Source organism: Nycticebus coucang, chromosome 5, assembly GCF_027406575.1.
Source record: "Nycticebus coucang isolate mNycCou1 chromosome 5, mNycCou1.pri, whole genome shotgun sequence".
Taxonomy (NCBI): Eukaryota; Metazoa; Chordata; class Mammalia; order Primates; family Lorisidae; genus Nycticebus; species Nycticebus coucang.
The window spans coordinates 59,864,647-59,883,778 of NC_069784.1; the positions used below are offsets into that span (position 1 = coordinate 59,864,647).

Consider the following 19,132-nt stretch of genomic DNA (forward strand, 5'->3'; position numbering starts at 1 on the left):
TAGCTTCTTTCTTTTTGCTATAATAAACTAGCATTGCTCTGTACCTGTGATCACTCCATCATCAGCTCAACTTGGTCCCAGTACTCATTCATAATCCTGGAGACCAGCAGACCATAAAACATACAGAGAGACCTAACAGTAAACTGTCTCCATTGGAGTTTCATCATTCATCAAAACACAAAGTGTCCTAAAATCACTCTGTATCACCTCATATAAATGAAAAATGTTTGGTCCCTCCTCCAGTCTTTGAATCACACCTCAGAATTGTCAGACATTACCGGGGCATGATAATCTTCTCAAATTTTCTCATTCATCATGTGGCTGCACTAGCAGAAAATAAGCAAAAGCCATTTCTTTGATGGCTCCTCAATGTCTACATCATCAAATCTCAACTCTTTAACATAACTACTGCTTAAATTTTCCTACATACCTGCCACCCACCTTCTCCAATTTCATTTCTTTTTTAATTTTTTACATATATATGTGTTTATTAGGTTTCCATTTTTTGTCTTCACAAAACTAAAAAGGCTTCAAATTTAATAACAATAACAATGTTTAAAATAAGGACTAGAAACAAAAACTTCGTAAAGAACGAACGAACATAGGGCCGCGTAGGTGAACACCGCTTCCGGGGTCGAGCGCCCGGATCGCAGCCAGCTCCCGCTTCCACTCGGTCGAGTGCGTGGGAGACTATGGCGTCCTCCTCGGTCCCACCAGCCACTGTACTGGCGGTGACAGCGGGCCCTGGCCCGGGTTTCGGCTTCGCTTCCAAAACCAAGAAGAAGCATTCCGTGCAGCAAAAGGTGAAGGTGTTCTGGGCGGGCGGCCGACCCGCTGGTGGGCGTGTTCTTGTGGGGCGTAGCCCACTCCATCAATGAGCTCAGCCAGGTACCTCCCCCAGTGATGCTGCTGCCAGATGACTTTAAGGCCAGCTCCAAGATCAAGGTCGACAATCACCTTTTCCACAGGGAAAATCATTCAACTTCATTTCAACTTCAGTCATTTCAACCTCAAAGAGTATTGTCCTCAGGTCTTCAGGAACCTCCGTGATGGATTTGGCATTGATGACCAGGATCACTTGGTGTCCCTTACCCGAAGCCCCCCCAATGAAAGTGAAGGCAGTGACGGTCGTTTCCTTATCTCCTATGATCGGACTCTGGTCATCAAAGAAGTATCCAGTGAGGACATTGCTGACATGCATAGCAACCTCTCCAACTACCACCAGTACATTGTGAAGTGCCATGGCAACACACTTTTGCCCCAGTTCCTAGGGATGTACCAAGTCAGTGTGGACAATGAAGACAGCTACATGCTTGTGATGTGCAGTATGTTTAGCCACTGTCTTCCTGTGCACAAGAAGTATGACCTCCATGGTTCCTTAGTGTCCCGGGAAGCCAGTGATAAGGAAAAGGTTAAAGAATTGCCCACCCTTAAGGATATGGACTTTCTCAACAAGAACCAGAAAGTTTACATTGGTGAAGAGGAGAAGAAAGCATTTCTAGAGAAGCTAAAGAGAGATGTGGAGTTTCTAGTGCAGCTAAAGATCATGGACTATAGCCTTCTGCTGGGCATCCACGACATTGTTCAGGGCTCTGAACCAGAGGAGGAGGGGTCCATTGGGGAGGATGAGTCAGAGGGGGATGGGGACTGTGGCCTGACTGGACCTCCTGCTCTGGTGGGCTCCTACGGCACCTCCCCGGAGGGTATTGGAGGCTACATGCATTCCCATCGGCCCCTGGGCCCTGGAGAGTTTGAGTCCTTCATTGATGTCTACGCCATCCGGAGTGCTGAGGGAGTCCCCCAGAAGGAAGTGTATTTCATGGGCCTCATTGACATTCTAACAAAGTATGATGCCAAGAAGAAAGCAGCTCATGCGGCCAAAACGTCAAGCCTGGGGCTGGGGCAGAGATCTCTACTGTCCATCCTGAGCAGTATGCTAAGCCGTTCCTGGATTTTATTACCAACATCTTTGCTTAAGAGACTGCATGACTCTGTGATGTTCAAGATGGTGGGGTTCTCAGAGGCTTGAGGGAATTGTAGGTATTCTAGCCACTACTTCTCTTCTTGCTTTGCTAAATTCAGGCTGCATGCTCCTTCCATCCAAGTAACTCCATCTTGTTGAGTAGGCTATTTCTGGACCTCAGAAATACATTGTCCTTTCTTCCCTTTGTCCATTTTTCTTCCCTCTGCCCCAGCCTGTCTGCTTGCTTCATTAGAGTGTTATTGTTGACTGTCTCCCAAGTGCCTTGCTCTTTGTAAAATGTTCTCTTGTTTCTATAAAATAGGAGCTTGGGGAAGGGGGTTGTTTGCCATCTTCAGGACCTGACTAGACAGATGAACCTCATTCAACCAACTACTCCAGATGCACTTTGCTGTGTAAATGAACTAAGAGTGTTTGAATTTTGCTGATAAACTTTATAGAATTCACTGTGACATGCCTCCCTCCTGGTAGGCCCTGGGATGGAGGATTTTGAAGACACTAAGGATGTAGGTGCAGGCATGCACACACATCATAAAATATGGCCAATGTTACATACAGAGGTGGGGTGGAGAATGGTCAGTAGGCTGGCACCTCATGGAGGTGGGACCTAAGAGGACTTTTGTGATTATTCAGGGAACTGGAGAGAATCTCTCTTAAGGACTGACTAATCTCTTCTTTCACCCCATTTCCACCCCCACCTACCTGGGCATAGGAGCCCAGAGAGGGCCAAAAGCATTCAAGCCTGGGTGAAGGTGTTTGATTATTGCTTCTCATCACCAGGACCTCACATCCCTCCTGGGGCTGGAACCCTTCTGTAGGGGTGTGGCCAGTTCTACAGGCTGTGATGATGGGCCAGGGGGTGTAAGATTCATTTCCCATATTAAGTTTCTTTTGTTCCTGCCTAGCCATTCCCAGGGTTTATTCCCAGCAGAAGAGAACTCTATAGAACAAAAAAGGACTACCTTTACCGGGATCAATTCTGGTTATTTCAAGAGGATGGACGTTGCAAGTGTGGGAACTTCCTCTACTTCTGGATGTGTGTGCTTTGCACGCTCCCTTCCCCAACCCCTTCTTAAACTCTTTTTCCAGTTGGATTTGTTATTATTGTGTTCTCTTCTGTCCTGTCTTATACTGTTACTGTGTCTACCATCTCTGGGACAGATGGCCTTCTTTGTCATCTTCACTCTCCACTCCCAGAGAGGAGTCAGAGCCATAACTCAATCACCCAGCCCTCTCCAAAGATAGTAGAATTGATGCATGATATTCTCAGAATGTAGGAGACCCTGATGAGCTGAGATGGATTGTTCTCCCTTCCACCCTGCTTCCTTTTGGGCTAAGGCACCCATTCTTCTTGCTATCCTCCATCCCCCTTAAGACTTCCACATTTTTTTAAAACATAAAGATGGGTACCAGCAACTGGCCTGGAGGGACCAGCAACTGGCCTCCTTTGCTCTGTTTCTGGCTGAACTGATTAGACTTGCAAAAAAGTCATGAGATCATAAGGGAGAATCCCAATCCCCCTTCACCTTAAGCTCCAAAGAAGGTAGCAAGAGGAGTCCCCAGTAGAGTCCCTATAAAACCTTTCTGTCAGGCGCCTAATGTTGGGTCTTTCATTCCAACCATCTGCCTTTCCCCTGCTGAATGAAATAAAACTCTGACACCAGCAACCATTGTTCTTTGAAAATGGGTTTTCTGACCACATGGCTGATGTATCCTGGCAGTATGGTCTTTATTTGTTGCTTCTGTTTTTCTTGTTTTATTAATAATAAAAAAAGTCTTGTGAAAAAAATAAGAATGAACGAACATAAATACATTCAGGAAAGGAATCAGACAATTGCTACATTGAAATATTAAGCAATAATAATAATGCCAGGAAAGTAACAAAAGAGTATGTCAAGTAAGAGTATGTCTATTATAGAATGCTTTGACTCTGAGATTCAGTATGGAGTCATCAGTTAACTTTTTCTTATTATTTTTTTGAAGTATCAAAAAATAGACCACTAATATTTGTAAATAAAAGTAAAAGATAATTTCAATTCCTTCCCCAGTTTCATTTCTTTATGTTTCCTAAATCAAGCTCCATTCTGCTAGAATGCCCTCTTCTTGGTCTCCCCACTCACAGAATCGAATCAAATTGTTAGAAGTCTAGTGGAAGTCCCACGTTGTTACCTGAGTATCACATTCACCTCACCTGAAAGGGCCACCTCTGAATCAGACAGCCAAGTCAACACACGTGCCACCTCGCATTTGCCACTTAATCATATGCTACCCAAAATGGTTGATGCAAATAACGAGGCCCAGAATCCTGCCTTCTCCATGTCTGTCTCACATGAAGCTTTCATGCAAGGTGTGGTCAAGATCTACTCAAGTAGCAAGGTGGACATGTTATGACCCCTCAAGCTCACCACTTTAGTGGTGAGTATGTGTCCTCTTTCTGCAAACTGAAAACTCCCTCAGTATGGGAAGGATGTATATGGGATCTATATGTCCTATTCATCTTCCCCAGCTCTTGACAGGCTATGATGATGGTATAAAGGTATTCAGTCCTACTGAATTAACACATTTGTCAGATAAAAAGAAATAAACACCATAGCTGATCAATATGGGTACAGATGTAGCTGGTAATCTAATCTTCATTTGCTTAACAAGCAAGGTACCAAAAGGATGCTTTGTGGGCATGACATGGAAAACAAAGGTATCAAGTTACCTGTTACATCTAAACCTACTGGTAATTAACTATATAATATAAAGAAAAATATGGAGTAAATAAAACTTCTAGAGCACACTCATTGCTCCACCTGAGGCAAATCTCAACTTGTGGAGCCTTGAGGTTCTCCTTAGTTAACCAGGAAAAATGGCCTCGCCTGACTTTTTTATAGAGGCCTCATGAAAAAGAATAAATGGCATGTGGAAATCGTGATGAAAACTGCATGGTGACATTCTAATGTAACATTGCATGAATATGAATTGTTTTTGTTTTTTTTTTAAATCATGTTTGATTAGACTACTCACACATTTTTTTCTTTAAAAAATTCATTTCAGACAAATTCAACATAGTCACCCAATCAACACATCAACTCATCTGCAAACCGGCACTAAATCTTTCCGTGCTTTATGTAAGGTAAGTCGTTAAGCAAATTGACTTTTCTCGGCCTTTGTGCTGTCACTACTCGTGTATTAAATTAACCATTGCTTGGTGGCAATTCTTTCATCATTCATGAATGTCTTTTTCTTGTTGTTTAAGATTTTAGGAATGGATTTATTAGGTTCCCAAATAAGGTATACCAGTTTCTTGCTACAAATTATAACCTATATTCCCTTGTTCTCCCAAGAATGTTATTCTGTTCACATAACAGACACACAGTATCAAGGAACTACAAGGATCAGGATGGGTAAGAGTTGTTCCTTAACAAATCAAATCATAGGTTAAGACAGAAACATATTTTCATGGCAATGTGTCATTCCTATTAATTCTTTAGGTCTGTTTGCCTTTTATTGAATTTACTTCTTTCTATTAGAGAAAATACATATAAGCTTTCTACCGTAGGCATACGAGAAGATTTGAAATCACAGTCCAAAAGTGGCACAGATACACCACAGACTTGCTATCTTAAGAAAAAAAGAACAAGTTACCTTCAGCAGATATTTCCCCATCTTTTAGCTGGGTTGTAAATATGGTCCCCAAAATAACTCAGAGCTATATAATTCACAAGTAATTTATCATAAAGAGCTCCCTAGAAAATAACAATGCTCAAAGTTAGTCATTCTAAGAATGCTTCATTGAGATTCTTATAATGAAGGTGAGGGTTTGGTTACCACCTTAAAATATTTCAGATCAACATTTTTTTTTGGAGGGGGGGGTATTACTCTATGCCAGAAAACATCATTGCCCATGAGTAACTTTGTCTTAGTGCAGAACCTAAATTGCTCCCAGAGGAATTGTTGCCATTCCCATTCTACGACTGAGACTGATCAGTCAGTGGAGATGGAATGTCCACCTAGGCAGGATTACATCTTAGCTGGGTTCCTCTCTTCACTAAGAAGCTATCACCACTGCCTCAGCTCAATTGTCTAACAAGGTAATCTAATCTTGGACTAGATCCAATGGATCCATATTTAAGTGGCAAAATACAGTAACTACACTCCAAATATTCCAGGATGTACAATCTCCCATTAAATATCCAAAGTTTACATGAGGGAGAAGAATGTCAAAAATTGCCTCAAAGTATGCAATTCACTGATTTTGCTATATACACTCTAAAATCTACCCAGAGATGGCATGGATAAAATCTGCCTCAGGCCAGCAGAGGGCTCTAAGTCTCATCACACTGACCTCAAAAACAATCCCCTTAAAGAAAGATGGAGGGGATTGTTTTTGAGATCAGTGTGATGACCTCTCAGTGGCTGGAGACAGATTTTATCCATGCCATCTCTGGGTAGATTTTAGAGTGTATATAGCAAAATCAGTGAACTGGAACATATTCTTTTTAGTAAAGTATCTCAAGAATGGAAGAAAAAGTATCCAATGTACTCAGCCCTACTATGAAACTAATTTATGGCTTTCATATGAAAGCTATAACCCAGTTATAACCTAAGAATATGGGGAAGGGGGAGAGGGAAGGGAGGGAGGGGGAGGATAGGCAGAGGGAAGGTGATTGGTGGGATTACACCTGCGATGCGTCTTATAAGGGTACATGTGAAACTTAGTAAATGTAAAATATAAATGTCTTAACACAATAACTAAGAAAATGCCAGGAAGGCTATGTTAACCAGTGTGATGAAAATGTGTCAAACTGTTTATAAAACCAGTGTATGGTGCCCCATGATTGCATTAATGTACACAGCTATTAATTAATATTAATAAAAAAAAGCCCCTCTGCTAGCCCTGCCCTTTCTAAGCCCAGCATGGCAGCACACACCTGCAGTTGTAGATACTCAAGAGGCTGAGGCAGGACAGCTACAGCCCAGGAATTCAAGTCCATCCAGGGCAACATAGCAAAACCCTATTTCTAAAACAATTGCAAAAATTAAAAAAAAAAAAAATTACCCATTCCTTTACACAATATTTTCTGTAGGGGAACTCTGAAAAATATATGCATTTATTTCTGATGTTAGAATTTCATAGCTCTACCTTAAATATTGTGGCTAATACTGTGTGTGTTTTTTAATCTCATGGACATTGTGAATTATGTGGATCAGATTAGCTTTTTGTTTGGCTGTTAGAAAATTTGAAATACACAACTATGATTTAATATTAATAAAAAAATGAAAATTTGAAATAAGTATCTGGCCAACTTGCCACATGTTGTGGAGTTCTAAAATATATGTTTTTGATTAGACTCATTCCTGACTCTATTTTATGTTCCACTTATCTTTTTCTTTAATCTTTTCACTCACATAGCAAATTTTCATTTTGCTATATTTTTTCCTAAGCATTATAAATAAGTTTTGGACTAGGTGGCAAGAAACACATTAGGGAAATTGTAAAAAGTCCACTTAGTTATCTGTTCAACTCATTTGAGCCATTTAAAAGAGACCGGCTGGGTGGTGCCTGTGGCTCAAGGAGTAGGCTGCCAGCCCCATATACGGGGGTGGCGAATTCAAGCCTGACACCCACCAAAACTGCAAAAAATTAAAAAATAAAATAAATAAAAGATGACTGGCTGCATAAAAGGTAGATCTACTGACAGTAGACTGACTTTTACTCAATATTTTGATTTACATCTATCATTTAATTATTAAAATATAATAGCACAGCCCTATACAATTATTTTGAGGTAGAGAAGGTAAAACAATTAACTAAACAGTATCATAACCGAACAACATCCACTGTGTATATTATTTTCTAAACTTTCTTTGAATGTTGTATATAGCTATAATCATATGTAGCTATAATGATAGTGCATGCTTTTATAAATATAGATTTTTAAAATAATTCCATCATTTTCACACCAATTTATATTTGTGACACAATCTTCATATAGTTAACACCATAATACAACCTTTTAAACAGCTGTACATACAACATAAAAATGTAACTTCCCAAAGCATTCTGATTCACTTTTAAATAAAGCATTTTAAATGTCGAAAAGTATATTAAAATAACAAATGCAGTAAACTGATTCTTCTCTCTTGGCAGATACCTAGTTGTGTTTATTGCAGCTCAATTCATAATTGCCAAGTCATGGAAGCAACCCAAACACCCATCAACCCACGAATGGATTAAGGAGCTTATTAGTTTAAAAAAGTCCATATTCATTCAAACTGATGAGAAGCTTTAGGATACTAAATGCTCAGCTTTTAAGAGACTTTGAAAAGGAAACATTTAAATCACATTCCATTTTGATAATTGATCAAGAGAAAAGTTTTAGACAGAGTAGTTTGAAGGAAGGGGTAGCTGAAAGGTCCTCCAAAATAAATTAATTTCTATATTTCATTAGCAATTAAAGAAAAGCAGTTGTACCCAGTTAATACAAAAATACAGACTGGGTGTAGTGGTTTATGCTTGTCATCCTAGCCTGCCGGGAGGCTAAGGCAGGTAGATTGCCTGAGCTCAGGAATTAGAGACCAGTCTGAGAAACAGCAAGATCCTGTCTCTACTAAAAATAGAAAAATTACCCAGGCGTTGTGGCAGTCACTTGTAGTTCCACCTACTCTGGAGGCTGAGGCAAGAGGATTGCTTGAGCCCAAGAGTTTGAGGTTGCTGCGAGCTATGATGCCACGGCTCTCTACTAGGTGACAAAAGTGAGACTCCATCTTGGAAAAAAACACAACAACAACATAAAATAAAATACAAAGTCAAATACTGTCTTTTTTTTTTTCTTAGCTAAGTATCATTTTGCCACTTACCCTACAACATTAACAGTAGGCTCTGACAGATAGTACATAATGTCTGCTCTTTGATCTTTTTCTACAGTGAACAAAAAGACCTATGTAGCATTGTTCATTACAATACATTACAGTTATTTGCAATGTATTTGATAAGTTGCAAGATCTTACAGATGATTATCTGGTGTCATTTTCCTGTCGCCTTCAACAGAAAATGATTTCCTGGGGCTCTAATTAATAGACTTATAGGATTGATGATAAAATGTGAAGGGCAAAGCCACAGGGGGTTGAAAACATATAAATAACAAATTCTTTAGCTAAAATCTAAAGAAGGAACAAAGTTAGCAGAGCCAGGGAATAGTGGGGGAAGGGTTAAGTGATATGGATTAGGTGCTGAGCTAGGCTCTAGCAACAGAGATCAGCCAGGGCAGAGGTGAGCGACTACCTCAGAAAACATGTGTAGGGATGAAAAAAAGCCAGACAGGTTCTTCTACCTCTGCTCTGCCTCTCTTCACAAATTCTTCCATCAGGGCCTGTTTTTATTTTCTTCTATTTATGTCTGTGGTGGCCACCCTGGTCTGAAATCATTTTTCAAAAAATTGCTACTACTTATATAGCCTTAAAAAAACATAAATAGATTATTACTTCACTACTTCTAAGGGATATTCTCCCAAATCTTATTTGTCAAGGAATCCAGTTTCTGTTACTTCCAAATACGGAGTATAAATGTACGTGTTTCTTCTATTCACTGTGATAGTGTATCTCAATCTAAATAAACTTCAAGTATAGAAAGAACAAATGTAGTGCTGTAGTTTATTAAAACCAGCTTTTAAAAAACGTTCTCTTGGGTTGGGTTTTATTTTCACCTTCGTTTTTTACTCTGATCTTTGGCAGATGCTGAATTCCCCAAACCTTGCTTTCTGTAGCTTAAAATAAAGCCAGTATCGGGGCAGCGCCTGTGGCTCAGTCGGTAAGGCGCTGGCCCCATATACCGAGGGTGGCGGGGGTTCAAGCCCGGCCCCGGCTGAACTGCAACCAAGAGGTAGCTGGGCGTTGTGGCAGGCGCCTCTGTAGTCCCAGCTACTCGGGAGGCTGAGGCAAGAGAATACCTTAAGCCCAGGAGTTGGAGGTTGCTGTGAGCTGTGTGATGACATGGCACTCTACTGAGGGCGATAAAGTGAGACTCTGTCTCTACCAAAAAAAAAAAATAATAATAAAATAAAGCCAGTATCACTTTTCTCATGGCATTTTTTTTTAGAGACAGAGTCTTACTTTGTTGCCCTGGGTAGAGTTAGTATCACAGCTTACAGCAACCTCCAGCTCCTGGGCTTAGGCGATTCTCTTGCCTCAGCCTCCCAAGTAGCTGGGACCACAGGTGCCTGCCACAATACCCGGCTATTTTTTTGTTGCAGTTTGGCCAGGGCCTGGTTTGAACCCATCACCCTTGGTATATGGGGCCGGCACCCTACTCACTGAGCCACAGGCACTGCCCGGCATTGTTGCAAAAATTAAATGAGCTAATGTAGGTACATGGCTCAATAAATGGGAACTAATATTAGTGCTATTTTTATATGTCATACTTATGAGTTTTGACGTGTCTTTTCATATTTAACTTTAGGAATAGAAAATTTTGCAGCAGTTAATATGTGTGAATGAAATAAAACATGCTAGTTCTTGAAGGACAAATAGTTACTTAACTGGACTGTTATGAAATAATAATTATAATTTTTGTAAGTAAAAATGTACAAATGTTAATCATTAACTTAATATTCCTTGCTTTTATTTTTAGGAGTGGGCACTTCTCCTGTGAGCCAGCTGGAGGTCTTACCTCTTTGACTGAACCACCCAAAGGACCTGGCTTTGGTGTGCAAGCAGGCCTTTAACTTTCATTTACCTGTAAATATATCTCTGGAGAAATAAAATATGAACTTCCTATCTATATAAACTTTTTATATTATTTGTTAATTCTATGCTGTGCACATCTTGTGGTAACCTGGACCCAACTTGTAGCTATACTTATGTCAAAATGACAGAGCACCATTTTAAAGTCTTCTGCTATTTATAGTTAACTATGAAGACATTATACAATCTAGTTAACAGTTACTCCAATGTCATCCATTTCAACTGCCTGGTCCCGTTTATGAATAATATTGGATTACTGTGAAATAAAAATTCTGTCAAATTTCAGATGTATTTTGCTTTCACATCTTTAGCCACAGCCACATTCTAAGTTAACATGCCCTTTATATACACTTATGTCAGTAATCCTTTTAAATATTTTTATATTTACAGCATGTAATACTTATTGTATTTCCAACTGTTAAGTGACACCTCAAGCACAGTGAAGGTATAAGAAGGCTAAGGTAGTTGTCTGTAGAATCACTATCATTCTTTAAAAAGGTACAAAACGTTTTTGACATTATCCTTGGCTACTCTGACACTGCAAGTATATAAAAAATAATTGAGTGAGGAAATTGGAAGTATAATCATGAGTTGGAAAGATCAGTATATATGTAAAACATTGTATAGAATAGATATCATAATACAGAGGAAACGATAAAACCTTTATGTACTAGCTTTAGCTTATTTTAGTTTTGCAAATGAGAAGAAATAGCTTTAATGCATGAACAACTCTAATCAAATTATTTAAAAATTTCTGAGTCCAGTTCAGGGCCTTGCTCTTGAGACAGTAATTATGATGCCTAAAAAAAATGATTTTTTTTTTTTTTTTTTGCAGTTTTTGGCTGGGGCTGGGTTTGAACCCGCCACCTCTGGCATATGGGGCCAGCGCCCTACTCCTTTGAGCCACAGGCACCACCCCATGTTGATTATTTTTAAGTATGTGTTTAAGAACCTACCCTTAGGGATTTTTTTTTACTTGAGATAAGGTAGCAATAGCAATTTCCAGTGGCAGTAAGGGTAACATAATGAAAAAATTTTCCTTCTATCATATAGCTCTCTTAGCTTTTTTATAAGCATTTTTTCTTTGTATTTCACTACAAAAGTACCCAAATTAAAATGTAACGCTATTCCACTTCTAGCTACACTGTTGATATTATGTGAACATAATGTTTTATAGTTGGGAGAAATCAAGAACCTAGAAAAGGAAAAACTCTTGATCTTTAATGTAGGTTTATGCTCTATATAGTAATTTGCTGGGACTTGACCTTCCCTGAGTAGTCTGAATGTCACCTGATCTGCCGTGGTCACATCTGAACCTTTCAGTTTATTAGTGACATAAAGGATAGTCACTAATAAAAATTTGTAACTGCACACATTAAATCACAAACAGATGCTACAGGAGTTTTTAGAGGCCATGGATGACATGGAGATAATGATTTCCCGCTGAGTATGTAACTCCTTTGGTGCTTAACTAGGTTAAGGTATGTACAAACAATTGCAGATTAATCTCTATGTAAATAAAACATGCCTACTAGCGGAAGTCAGGGCACATATTGCAATGCTGAGCTGGTATTAGTAGGTTTTCCTTATGCAGGCTTTCAGTGTACCTGGGCAGTTCCCTCTTAAAGGCTCAGTATACCATATCTGGAAAATTGCACTGAAATTTCTCTTTCAAAAAGGCCATCAGAAGATGTTACTGAGAGGTGTCCTGCGATCCCCTTGGACAGGTGCATGTCACTGCGCATTCGGGGTGGGTACTGGGCCCCACCTGGCGCCGGACGATTTGTTCTAGGCGCAGGTGCAGGCGGAGGGGAGGAGCGCGCTGCCACCCTCCCTCGCCCGACAGCGGGCGAGCCTGCTGGCAGGAGCCGCTTGGTGGGGTAGAAACCCTCGCCTCAGCCTCAAGCTGTGGTCTTCGCATAGTCTTTCCTGTGGCCTAACTCAAACTCTTTTACTCACCCCCTGTAAAAAGTATGTGTTAGTACCCTACCTGGGGCCTCTTCATCGCCACCATTTCGAGGAGTCTCCAGTCACAGCCACTGCTATGGTAGCCGCAAAAAGCTACTGCAGAACTCGTTTGCTCGGCAGTGTCAGTAGCGCCTGAGCTGCCTTATCCTTTTCACTGTGGGTGACAACAGAGGAGAGGCGGTGACAGCTGGGTGGGGCGGGGAGACTGAGCAGTGCGAAGGGAGGAGTTCAGGCTAGTTCCTCCTCCCCCACCCTGCTGCGCGAGATGTGGAGGGGCGGGTGGGGGGGGCAGGGCGGTCACGCTGCCCGTCCCCTGCCTGCAGGAGTCACGTGCCCACGCCACGGCCAGTGGCTGGGCGGCACTGTTCTGGGAGCAAGGAGGCTGTGGTGAGGGACAGACCGAGACCAGAGATGTTTTCGAGCCCTGCCCCGTTGGTGTTACTGGAGGTTGCAGTGGCTAGGAAGACAAGGACAGCGACAGCCAGGCTGAGGCACTCTTTCAGGGAGTAAACCCTCCTCAGCTGGCCGTGCCTCAGGTCGGTGCAGGTGAGGGGGGGCTGTGGAGACAGGAGAGGAGGAAGGAGGGGCGCGGTTTCGAGCCTGTCCCCGGCGCCTGGGAGGAGACCCCCAGTAGTTCTGCGCTGCTCCCCTTTCCCTCCCCAGAGCAAGGTAGGGGACCCACCTTGGCCACCCAGCCCGGCCCATGGACGCGCCGTCTGGCCAGCCTGGTGCCCAGGCGCCATTGGCCTGACAGTGACAGGCCGTTAGTGGCCCCTGACGCGAGTCTGCTGCGCCCCGCCCACGGCTGCCTTCCCGGCATCCCGAGGAGCCCTGGCTCAGGTGGGAGCCGCCAGCTGGGCGGGGGCGCGGGGCGGGGCGCGAGCGCCAGCTCCAGGGCCTGAGCTGCTACTGCCTCCCGGAACATGGCGCTGCTGGAGGAGCATGAGCCTGCGAGTGTGCGGGGCCTAGAGGGCGCCTAAGGTGTGTGGCGGCTGACCCGGCGAGGCGGGGCGCGCTCCCGCCGCTAGTCTAGGTGCCAGCGAGGATGCTGGAGACTCAGCTGCGGCTGCTCAGGTTGGGAGTGTTGGAGGTAGCCGGGGTCCAGGGAGAGGCTTATGAAAGCGAGAAGAAATTGTTGCCTTAGTAGTCTCACGTCAAAAGGAGAGCAGCCGCGCTGTCTTAAATGCCGGTTTGAGCTAACATTGCTGCATTGGGCGATCAGCTCTTGGCAGTGGTTTTTCTCGTGCCCCTGCAAGTGATGATCGGAGACCCTCGGAGCACGTCAGGTTCTTAGATCTCATTTTGAGGAGTGATGTGGAATGACCCGTCCTTGAGGATCCCAAAGCGCTGAATAAAGGATTGTACAAAGAGGTTACCGAAGCCCAGCAGTTGACAGCTGTTTTAATAATAACAGTAGGAAACTGTTTAGGATGAGAAGTTAACAATATTGCACTAGTTGAAATCATGGAAACATTTAAAGCAGTGTAGTCACCAGGTTTGTAATTTCCACTGGGCAACCGTGGCTAAACTGCTAACTAGAGTGAAACGTTTTGTAGATCCAGTGATATGTAACTCTTTGGGATTATCTCTAATATTGAAGTTGAAATGAACATGTTTTCTCAGTCTGTATTCCTTTTTTATTTTAAATTATGAAGGAAGGCTAATGAGTGAAATAGGTCTTTTAAGGTAAATTAACTGCTTACTTAAAACCTACTCAAGTAGGCCGTTAAAAATCTTGGGCACCCATCTGTTTCAGTTTCTCAAATCATACAAAGGTTTTCCTGGAGATTAGCTGAGAACTAGGAAAGCATGTACTCTATTGGTGCCAAATGACATAAAAGCAAAATGAGATAGTGTTGACTGTTTAAAATGAAATCCTTATATTAACTTTGTTGAGAAAATCTTTAATTTGGGTTAAAAGCAAAAACATTTAAAGATTATAAATGTTTCCTGGGAGATTACAGACAGAGGAGGAAAGGTTTTACCTCTTAAGGATCTTGTATAGTTGACGCAAGCACTGACGAAATTTCTAAAGCTCTACCGGCAGCTTGACTTAGGTCAGGCTTAACCATTTCAAGTTATGTGTTCTATTTTAGAGACAGGCAAGATGTTAAGATGAAGGAAAACCAGAATGTTGAGTGTATTCATGGAATGAAAATTAAACTATAGGATACCTTTAATATTCTCTATCCCATATAGTTTTTATAGTAGTTGTTAAGAATTAGTTTTTGTTGGACTAGTTTCATGAACTAAGCAGAGCTGGGAAAGGAGAAATATCTGGTGTATTCCATACACACGCTATTCCATGAAGAATATTTGAGCAGAAGTAAAGAGAGCAAAAATCTTTAAATGAGGAAAGAACTTGGTAGCTAAAAATATATTATGCAGTCTCTGGCATTGGTTCTTTATTATCTGAGGAAAAAAGCCTCAGTTTATTTGAAGCCGTGTCCAACTTGTGGAACGAATTTGAAAGGAAGATGTTTTTATTAAGATGTCTATGTCACCCATTTTTCTGTAGAAGTAGCTCAGAAATGTAACATTTTTCTGAGGTAGATTGGAGAACTGGTAGTTGGGATATTTGGAAAACACTTTGTTGGAACACATTGTGAAGAATAATTGTAAAAATATTTGTTTTTTTGGTATTAGTTGACCCATAAATTTTCTTTAAACTGTTATGTTTTAAGAGCACTTTTCAAACTAAAAAGAATGGTTAGTGAGATTAGTCATTTCCATTATAGTCCCTATGAGATTTAGACTGTTTTCTGTGTAGAAACTTAATGATATTGAGATAACATCTGTCAGGCGTGAAGAATTTATTTGATAATTAATTACACTAGGTTGCTTAGGAGAGCTATTAACACTATTGTCTGACTTGGAATTTGTTGCTAACAATAACTCAGCAAAGTAGCCAGTGTGCTGTAATGGGTGCAGTCTTGTATATTTCTCCTTAGGCTACAAGGGGATTGTTTGCTAATCCATTTCCCTCATTTTACAGATGAGAAAATAAAGGCCTGATAAGGTGAAATCACTTTCAGCTAGTAAGTAGCTAAAGCAGTCTGTAGTTTAGCCTAGAGATTTCTTTTTGGGAAGATGCTTATTTGTCCCTTTCCTTAGAAGTATCTTTATGGAGTTGTGGAAAGAACCCTGAAATATCAGTATAAGCGAGAAGGCCAGGTTTTAAATTCTTGATTTGTCACTTCCTAACAATAGTTTTTGACATAACATGTTAACTTTCATAACCTTGCTGCCTTTATCGATTTCCTACATAATTTATAATGTTGTTGGTTGGAACAAATAAGAAATCACACTGTAAACTTTCATGTATATTAAACAGTAGTGATATTTTAAAAATACAATTCTTATAACAAGGTGTGTAGATTCCTAAGTTTCTGCTTAGCCCTAGCTTTACTGTTTTCAGCATCTGCTATTTTAGCAGATAACTCCCTATAGATACATTTCCTGATCCCTACTTAGTTCTAATTTGAGTAAAGCTGCTTATGAACATTTTAAATATTGCAGTTAGAGCCTGACTTCTCCTGGAGAATATGAAGTTTCTTCATCTAGCATTTGAAAACATTCTAGTATATACTTATGCATAATCTGCTTCTTTAACCGACAGTGGCTTTTTTGAAAGTAATACGGAAAGTACCTTGGTAGCAATGCTAATTTGTGTCTTGCTAGTTTTCAGATATGGCAATAGCAGGAGGTAATTTCCTTTATAAAGTCAGCTTTGAATAGTTCATATTAAGGTCATCTGGTAGATCTGAAATATATAGAAATGTAAAATAGAGGTTGTGTTTGCTTTTGCTGTTTTAAAATCTTTTACAGCTTTAAGTTGATAATACTAGAAATCAATATATCAATATTGTAGTACTGTATAGATTATCAGAGTTTATCTTTAAAAACAAAAGTCATGATAATCATAGATACTTGCTGAGTACTTAGAATATGCAGTACTCTGTTTTAAGTAAATTATTTTAGGTAACTTTTTCTAACAATCCTTTAAATCAGATCGAATTATTCTAACATGGCAAAGGAGACATAGGCTTTGAACAGTTATGTGATGTGTAGATATCAACATATTCATACAGCTAAATAAGTAACAGATGTCATTTCTCTTCTTAACCACTGCTGTGTTAAGCTAAACACCTGGTTTTAAAGAGTTTTAAGGCAGTGTTTCTTAAATTTCAGACTTCATGAAAATATTTGCAGGCCAGCTATTCTACTTCATATGGGTGGTCAAAAAAGAAAAAGGAAAAGACCTTACGAGAGTCATGGAAAATAGACCAGCAAGCCTTTTTATGAGATGCTTATATATTTGTTGTGTTATTATTGTTTTTATATCATCAAAAGCAAATTATTCTCAGCAGCTAAAGAGCTGTAGTTGTTAATATTATAAGCGGCTATGCTAACATATCTTCACTTTGATATTCATGTCATTGTTCTAAAGAGACATACTTAGGGTGGCGCCTGTGGCTCAAAGGAGTAGGGCGCCGGCCCCATAGGCTGGACATGGCGGGTTCAAACCCAGCCCTGCCAAAAACTGCAAATAAATAAATAAATAAATAAACAAATAAAGAGAAATACTTTAATTATAGGGGCTAAAGTAAAAAAGATAACTAACCAAAATGATTTAGGACTTTATAAAGGAATAGATCCCAGCAATAGAAAGTTTGAGTTTGTTCAGGTTAGGAAATAGCATCCAAGACCAGCTTTTCTGATTAGTGAGACCCCCTAAAATTCTAAGAAATTTGAATTCAAACTGAAATTCTTAGAAAATTTATTTTAAATGTGGAAATGCTTCCACATTGAGGCACATAAAGGAGGTAAATTATGAAGCCGCAAACTTATAGGGTAGAAGTCACTTTTTTGTCTTTGGCTTGTAAAAATTCTAAAAATTGTGTTTTCTTTGGCCAATTCTTTAACATCTATTTATTGCATTAAAATTGTTTCACAATATGTAGTAGTTTACCTTTCTGGATATTGCTTTGTATTTAGTCCATAATTAAGGAAAATATGACAAATATTAGTACACAACTATATTTCTGTTCTGTTTACCTCTTCTGTAACAAAGTAAGGTAGAAGTAAACATTAAAAACATTCTTCATACAGCCTTACTAATTAGTAGTAATGGGGAATGATGGTAAAGACAGTGACATGAGGAAGTTAAAATTTCACAGAATATTTTCTATCATAATTTGCACAAGAATATAGGAATTAATAATAGAACTTTGACTTGACTTCCAGTGTTCTATACTTACATCTTGTACCTTTCATTTAGAATAAATCCTTTCTACCAGAATTTAATTTTCATTACTTGGAAGTGACTTGGTGATCAAGGAAGAAAACTTTAGTTGAGCTTCTGTACATTAGGTACTGTTAGATACTTTAATACATATCAATTTAATATATGATAAGAGTGTGTTACATATCTAGTTAAGAAAATATTTTATAAATTGTCATCAGAATATTTCCAATGCTAGACCTTATTATTCAAGAACTAATTTTAAATTTTTATTATATAAATATTTAGTGGATTATGTTCAGAAATTTTTTCTCAAGATCAACCCAGTAGTTCAGCCTTCAGAAATTATCCTTGTCTTCCAGTATTTATGAAAACATCTCAAGAAGGTAGCCGGGCATTGTGGCATGTGCCTGTAGTATCAGCTACTTGCGGGGCTGAGGCAAGAGAATTGCTTAAGCCCAAGAGTTTGAGGTTGCTGTGAGCTGTGACACCTTGGTACTCTACTGAAGGCGACATAGTGAGACTCTGTCTCAAAACAAACAAACAAACAAACAAAAAAAACAGAAAACCTCAAGAACAAAGAAGAGTGTTCTTTAAACTGCAGTTGAACAGGAGCAAAAAAATACCTCTTTATCATGTTTCTATTATCTTTGTCCTCATGTTACTGAAAGTAAACAAGAATTATTGACAGCAAATTGTCTTACTCATCATTCTTCCTTTCTTTTGTTATTGTTTTCTCCCTCATGACTCCTCATACTCCTCCTCTTTCAGGTCTTAATGTTTTAGTGCTTCACAAACCCCCAGTCAAAATAGATCTGTGCTTACATAGATACTTATAAACTTACATATTGGTGTTAATTAAATTTAAATTTTGCCATTTTTATTTCACATTTTAGGGCTTTTACCTTTAATCCTCATATGAAGGTATTTGACTGTAACTATAGGAATAGGAATTTGAGTCATTTGCTAATATATGGGGAAATAATTATTTGCATTTTCTCTTCTATGAATTGACACTTCATATCCTTTGGTCATTTTTTTCTCTTTGTTCCTTCTTACTCAAAATATCTAAAAGTAGCAATCAAGAATTTGAACAAATAACATTTTATGGTTTTTACATTGCAAAATTAATTATGCTATTGTTACAATAAAAAACATAAGTTAAAAAACATAAATTTAATGCTCCAGCTTCTTTTTGCATAATCCTT

At 39.7% G+C, this 19,132-nt stretch overlaps 2 pseudogenes; both read left to right on the top strand.

Moving 5' to 3' along the window:
* The first annotated feature begins 692 nt into the window (after positions 1–692).
* LOC128586292 (phosphatidylinositol 5-phosphate 4-kinase type-2 gamma-like) lies at positions 693–1,977 on the top strand (annotated as a pseudogene).
* An 11,747-nt stretch (positions 1,978–13,724) lies between these two features.
* LOC128585504 (G patch domain-containing protein 3-like) overlaps positions 13,725–19,132 on the top strand; it is a 125,690-nt pseudogene continuing 120,282 nt past the window's right edge.